This window comes from Grammomys surdaster, unplaced genomic scaffold (assembly GCF_004785775.1).
Source record: "Grammomys surdaster isolate TR1022 unplaced genomic scaffold, NIH_TR_1.0 191, whole genome shotgun sequence".
Classification (NCBI taxonomy): domain Eukaryota; kingdom Metazoa; phylum Chordata; class Mammalia; order Rodentia; family Muridae; genus Grammomys; species Grammomys surdaster.
In genome coordinates this window covers 5,472,253-5,479,246 of record NW_021604636.1, presented here as the reverse complement: position 1 = coordinate 5,479,246, position 6,994 = coordinate 5,472,253, and positions in this window count along the sequence as shown.

Genomic DNA, 6,994 nt, shown 5'->3' with positions numbered 1-6,994 from the left:
TACACTTTGGTCTTCCTTCTTCTATGTGAGTTTTATGTGGTCTATACGTAGTTTCTTAGAAATTGTGAGCTTTTGGGCTAATATCCACTTATCAGTGAGTGAATACCATGTATGTTCTTTTGAGATTGGGTCACTTCACTCAAGATGATATTTTCCAGCTCCATCCATTTGCCTAGGAATTTCGTGAACTCATTGTTTTTAATAGCTGAGTAGTACTCCATTGTATAAATGTACCACATTTTCTGCATCCATTCTTCTGTTGAAGGGCATCTGGGTTCTTTCCAACTTCGGGCTATTATAAATAAGGCTGCTATGAACATGGTGGAGCATGTGTCCCTGTTGTGTGTTGAAACGTCTTTTGGGTATATGCCCAGGAGTGGTATAGCTGGGTCCTCAGGTAACACTATGTTCAATTTTCTGAGATACCGCCAGACTGCCTTCCATAGTGGTTGTACCAGTTTACAATCCCACCAATAGTGGAGGAGTGTTCCTCTTTCTCCACATCCTCGCCAACACGTGCTGTCACCTGTGTTTTTGATCTTAGCCACTCTGACTTGTGTGAGGTGGAATCTCAGTGTTGTTTTCATTTGCATTTCCCTGATGACTAGGGATGCTGAACACTTCTTTAGGTGCTTCTCAACCATTCGAGCTTCCTCAGTTGAGAATTCTTTGTTCAGCTCTGTGCTCCATTTTTTAATAGGGTTCTTTGATTGTCTAGAGTCTAATTTTTTCAGTTCTTTGTATACCTTGGATATTAGCCCTTTATCAGATATAGGGTTGGTGAAGATCTTTTCCCAATCTGTTGGTTGCCGCTCTGTCCTATTGACTGTGCCCTTTGCTTTTCAGAAGCTTTGCAGCTTTATGAGGTCCCATTTGTCAATTCTTGGTCTTAGAGCACAGGCCATTGGTGCTCTGTTCAGGAACTTTTTTCCTGTGCCTATGTGTTCCAGGCTTTTCCCCAGTTTCTCTTCTATTAGTTTCAGCGTGGCTGGTTTTAGGTGGAGGTCCTTAATCCACTTGGAATTGAGCTTTGTACAAGGAGATAAGTATGGATCAATTTGCATTTTTCTACAAGCTGACCTCCAATTGGACCAGCACCATTTGTTGAAAATGCTATCTTTTTTCCACTCGATACCTTTAGCTCCTTTGTCAAAGATCAAGTGACCATAGGTGTGGGTGTTCATTTCTGGGTCTTCTATTCTATTCCATTGATCCTCTTGCCTTTCTCTGTTCCAATACCATGCAGTTTTTATCACTATTGCTTTGTAGTACAGCTTGAAGTCGGAGACGGTGATTCCTCCAGAAGTTCTTTTATTGCTGAGAATAGTTTTCGACATCCTGGGTTTTTTGTTATTCCAAATGAATTTTAAGATTGCTCTTTCTACCTCTGTGAAGAATTGAGTGGGAATTTTGATGGGGATTGCATTAAATCTGTAGATGGCTTTTGGCAAAATAGCCATTTTTACTATTTTAATCCTTCCAGTCCATGAGCATGGGAGATCTTTCCATATTCAGAGATCTGCTTCAATTTTTTTCTTCAGGGGCATGAAGTTCTTGTCATACAGGTCTTTTACATGCTTGGTTAGGTTCACACCCAGGTATTTTATATTATCTGTGACTATTGTGAAGGGTGTCATTTCCATAATTTCTTTCTCAGCCAGTTTATCTTTTGAGTAGAGGAAGGCTACTGATTTGCTTGAGTTAATTTTATATCCAGCCACTTTGCTAAAGTAGTTTATCAGGTTTAGGAGTTCTCTGGTGGAATTTTTGGGGTCACTTAAGTATACTATCATATCATCTGCAAATAGTGAGATTTTGACTTCTTCCTTTCCAATTTGTATCCCTTTGACCTCCTTGTGTTGCCTAATTGCTCTGGCTAGGACTTCCAATACTATATTAAATAAGTAGGGGGAGAGTGGGCAGCCTTGCCTAGTCCCTGATTTAAGTGGGATTGCTTCAAGTTTCTCTCCATTTAGTTTGATGCTGGCTACTGGTTTGCTGTGTATTGCTTTTACTATGTTTAGGTATGGACCTTGAATTCCTGACCGTTCCAAGACTTTTATCATGAAGGGGTGTTGAATTTTGTCAAATGCTTTCTCAGCATCTAGTGAGATGATCATGTGTTTTTTTTCTTTGAATTTGTTTATATAATGGATTACATTGATGGATTTCCGAATATTGAACCAACCCTGCATTCCTGGGATAAAGCCTACTTGATCATGATGGATAATTGTTTTGATGTGTTCTTGGATTCGGTTCACTAGAATTTTATTGAGTAATTTTGCATCAATGTTCATAAGGGAGATTGGCCTGAAGTTCTCTTTCTTTGTTGGGTCTTTGTGTGGTTTAGGTATGAGTGTAATTATGGCTTCGTAGAATGAATTGGGTAGTGTACCTTCTGTTTCTATTTTGTGGAATAGTTAGAAAAGAATTAGAATTAGGTCTTCCTTGAAGGTCTGATAGAATTCTGCACTAAAACCATCTGGTCCCTGACTTTTCTTTGTAGGGAGACTTTTAATGACTGCTTCTATTTCTTTTGGGGTTATGGGACTGTTTAGATGGTTTATCTGGTCCCTATTTAACATTCGTAACTGGTATTTGTCTAGAAAATTGTCCATTTCATCCAAATTTTCCAATTTTGTTGAGTATAGGCTTTTGTAGTAGGATCTGATGATTTTTTTTAATTTTCTCAGTTTCCGTTGTTATGTCTCCCTTTTCAGTTCTGATTTTATTAATTTGGATACTGTCTCTCTGCCCTTTGATTAGTCTAGCTAAGGGTTTATCTATCTTGTTGATTTTCTCAAAGAACCAGCTCTGGTTTTATTGATTCTTTGGATAGTTCTTTTTGTTTCTATTTGGTTGATTTCAGCCTTGAGTTTGATTATTTCCTGCTGTCTACTCCTCTTGGGTGTATTAACTTCTTTTTGTTCTAGGTCTTTCAGGTGCATTGTCAAGCTGCTAGTGAATGCTCCCTCCAGTTTCTTTTTGTAGGCACTTAGAGCTATGAATTTTCCTCTTAGCACTGCTTTCATTGTATCCCATAGATTTTGGTATGATGTGTCATCATTTTCATTAAATTCTAAAGAGTTTTTAATTTCTTTCTTTATTTCTTCCCTTACTTGATTATCAAGGAGTAGGGTGTTGTTCAGTTTCCATGTGAATGTGGGCTTTCCATTGTCTTTGTCATTTTTGAAGACTAGCCTTAGACCATGATGATCTGATAGGATGCAGGGAATTATTTCAATTTTTTTTATATCTGTTGAGGCCTGTCTTGTGCCCAATTATATGGTCTATTTTGGAGAAGGTACCATGAGGTGCTGAGAAAAATGTATATTCTTTTGCTTTAGGGTGAAATGTTCTATAGATATCTGTTAAGTCCATTTGGTTCATAACTTCTGATAGTTTCACTGTATCTCTGCTTAGTTTCTGTTTCCATGATCTATCCATTGCTGAGAGTGGGGTGTTGAAGTCTCCCACTATTATTGTGTGAGGTGCAATGTGTGTTTTGAGCTTTAGTAAGGTTTCTTTTATGAAAGTTGATGCTCTTGTATTTGGCGCAGAATTGAGAGTTCATGTGGGTTAACTTTTCCTTTGACAAGTATGAAATGCCCTTTCTTATCCTTTTTGATAGCTTTAAGTTGAAAGTCGATTTTAATTCGATATTAGAATGGCTACTCCTGCTTGTTTCTTAGGGCCATTTGCTTGAAAAATTGTTTTCCAACCTTTTACTCTAAGGTAGTGTCTGTCTTTGTCACTGAGGTGGGTTTCCTGTAAGCAGCAAAAAGCTGGGTCCTGTTTGCGTATCCAGTCCGTTAGCCTATGCCTTTTTATTGGAGAATTGAGTCCATTGATGTTAAGAGATACTAAGGAGAGGGTGTTGTTGCTTCCTGTCATTTTTGCTAATAGTGGAGACATCGTTTGTGTGGTTGTCTTCTTTTGGGTTTGATGGAAAAGGATTATTTTCTTGCTCTTTCTAGGGTATGATTGCCCTCCTTGTATTGGAGCTTTTCTGCTATCATCCTTTGTAGATGGATTTGTGGGAAGATACTGTGTAAATTTGGTTTTGTCATGGAATATCTTAGTTTCTCCGTCTATGGTAATTGAGAGTCTTGCTGGGTAGAGTAGCCTGGGCTGGCATTTATGTTCTCTTAGGGTTTGTATGATATTTGTCCAGGATCTTCTGGCTTTTATAGTATCTGGTGAGAAGTCAGGTGTAATTCTGATAGGTTTGCCTTTATATGTTACTTGGCCTTTTTCCCTTACTGCTTTTAAAATTCTTTCTTTGTTTTGTGCATTTTGTGTCTTGATTATTATGTGACGGGAGGTAGTTCTTTTTTGGTCTAGTCTGTTTGGTATTCTGTAGGCTTCTTGTGTGATTATGGGCATCTCATTCCTTAGGTAAGGGAAGTTTTCCTCAATAATTTTGTTGAAGATATTTACTGGCCTTTTAAGTTGGGAATCTTCACTCTCATCTATACCTATTATCCTTAGGCTTGGTCTTTGCATTGTGTCCTGGATTTCCTGGATATTTTGTGTTAAGAACTTTTTGCATTTTGCGTTTTCTTTGACAGTTGTGTCAATATTTTCTAAGGTATCTTCTGCACCTGAGATTCTTTCTTCTATCTCTTGTATTCTGTTGGTGATTCTTGTGTCTATGGCTACTGATTTATTTCTTAGGTTTTCTATCTCCAGGGTAGTCTCCCTTTGTGATTTCTTTATTGTTTCTACTTCCATTTTTATGTCCTGGATGGTTTTGTTCAATTCCTTCATCTGTTTGTTTGTGTTTTCTTGTAATTCTTTAAAGGATTTTTGTGTTTCTTTAAGGACTTCATCCTGTTTTTCTGTGTTCTCCTCAAGTTTTTTGATAGTGTTATTTATTTCCTTCTTATAGTCCTCTAGCATCATCATTAGAAGTGATTTTAGATCTGGTTCTTGCTTTCCTGGTGATCTGGGGAGTTCAGGACTTTCTAATGTGGGAGAACTAGGTTCTGATGATGGCAAGTACCTTGGGTTGCTGATGCTTGTGTTCCTGAGCTTGCCTTTTGCCATATGGATCACCTTTGTGCTCTCTGTTCTGTCTCTGACTGGGGCCTGTCTTTCCTATTATCTAGGTTGTGTCAGAACTATTTGGGTTTGGGTTTGCTGCTGGCGTTAGAGCTGAGGCCCAAGATGTGCTCCATGCTCAGGTGGAAACCGGAAGGTGTCCAGGCTCTCAGTCAGGAGTTGATTCCTGGGTCCCAGTGGGTCCCGGTTGCTCCCTGGATGGGGGCAAGTTTTGCCACCTCCTAGCCTAAGATACTGCTTGAGTTAGAGCTACTGAGAGCCTTGCTTCCTCTAGGTTCTGTGAGATTGAGTGCAGAGCTGCCTTCCGGGATCTGCCAGTGCTCGGGCTCAGACCGGAAGGAACCCATGCTCTGGGCCAGGAGTGAATTCCTGAGTCCCAGTGGGTCCCGGTTGCTCCCTGTTTGGGGGCAAGTATTGCCACCTCCTAGCCTAAGATACTGCTTGGCAGAGAGGTCCTGAGAGCCCCACTTCCTCTGGATTCTGTGAGACTGGGTGCAGAGCTGACTCCCGGGATCTGCCAGTGCTCTGGCCCAGACCGGATGGAGTCTGTGCTCCGGGCCAGGAGTGAATTCCTGGGTCCCAATGGGTCCCGGTTGCTCCCTGTTTGGTGCAAGTGCTGCTTTTTCCTTACCTGGGATGCTGCCTGAGTTAAAGCTCCTGGGATTCCCTCTTTCTCTCTGTTTTCTGGGGTTGGGTACAGAGCTGCCACCTGTGACCTGCTCTATGCTCGGGCCCAGACTGGAAGTCCCCCAATAGTGTACTTTCTTAATTATTGACTCCTATGACTTGACCTAATGGAGTTATGGGAAAAAAACAACAACTTCAATGTAGTAGCTGAAGAAGAGTGCAAGGATACTTGGTTCACTGAGCTTAAGGGCACAGGTGCTGCTACTCAAGCTCATGTGTGAACATGACAGAATAGAAACATGACACTTCTCTGACAACTTGGAAGTTGATATTGGATGACAGTAGTAGTCCTGCAGTCATCTCATGGTAGGTACCAGCAATGCTGCAAGAGCTAGAAATTGAAGGGAGCAAAGATGTTGGGCAAAGCATGAGGAGAAGAATATCATACACTGTAAGGCTATTTTACATTCCTATTCATGCTCATATTGAAACAGTTGTGCATTACAAATTCAATACTGACATATTAAGTAACTAGTTGGACAAAATGTAATGCAACCAGATGTTTGGCTACTTTTGTGAGTTCTTTTGCTTTCAGCTTTCTCTACCTCTTTTCTTCACCCTTTCAAATCCCTGACATTAGGTAGGCGACAAAAAAGGATAGAAAGGAGAGACAGAAAGAAATCCCAGAATAGTCAGGAGTAGGAAAGGGACGATAATATCATTAGACTACTTCCAGAAGACTAGGGGTGTTGAGTTTTTGGGGCCACTATGATCTTCACCATCAGGATGTCTAATTTCTTCTTTCTGTCTCTTTGCACATGACTACTATTTAATTATAAAGAGGAAAATAAATATGAGCACAGTCCTACTTTCCTTCCATGTTGCTGTGACAAAATACCCTGGAAAAAACAACTTAGGAGGGAAAGAATTTATTTTAATGCACAATTTCAAGTTATGGTCCTTCATAGCAGGAAAAGCATAGCATTCAAGGCTTGAAGCAGCTGGTCCATCACATCCATAATTGTAAACATCAAAGAACACATACATATTTATACTCAGTTTACGTTAACCACTCATACATAGTCCAGGATTCCTGGTCTAGGGAATAGTGGCAACCAACTGGTTTGGATCTTCCCACATAAATTAATGTAATTATGACTATTATTTACAGACATGACCACAGGCCATCTTACAAGTTGACAGTAAAAAACCAACTATCACAGGTCCTGAAATTCGATGATAGTATTTTTGAAACTCAGGCAATCAAATGATAGGCAAACTGCTGATAATAATTTTTAAAAAT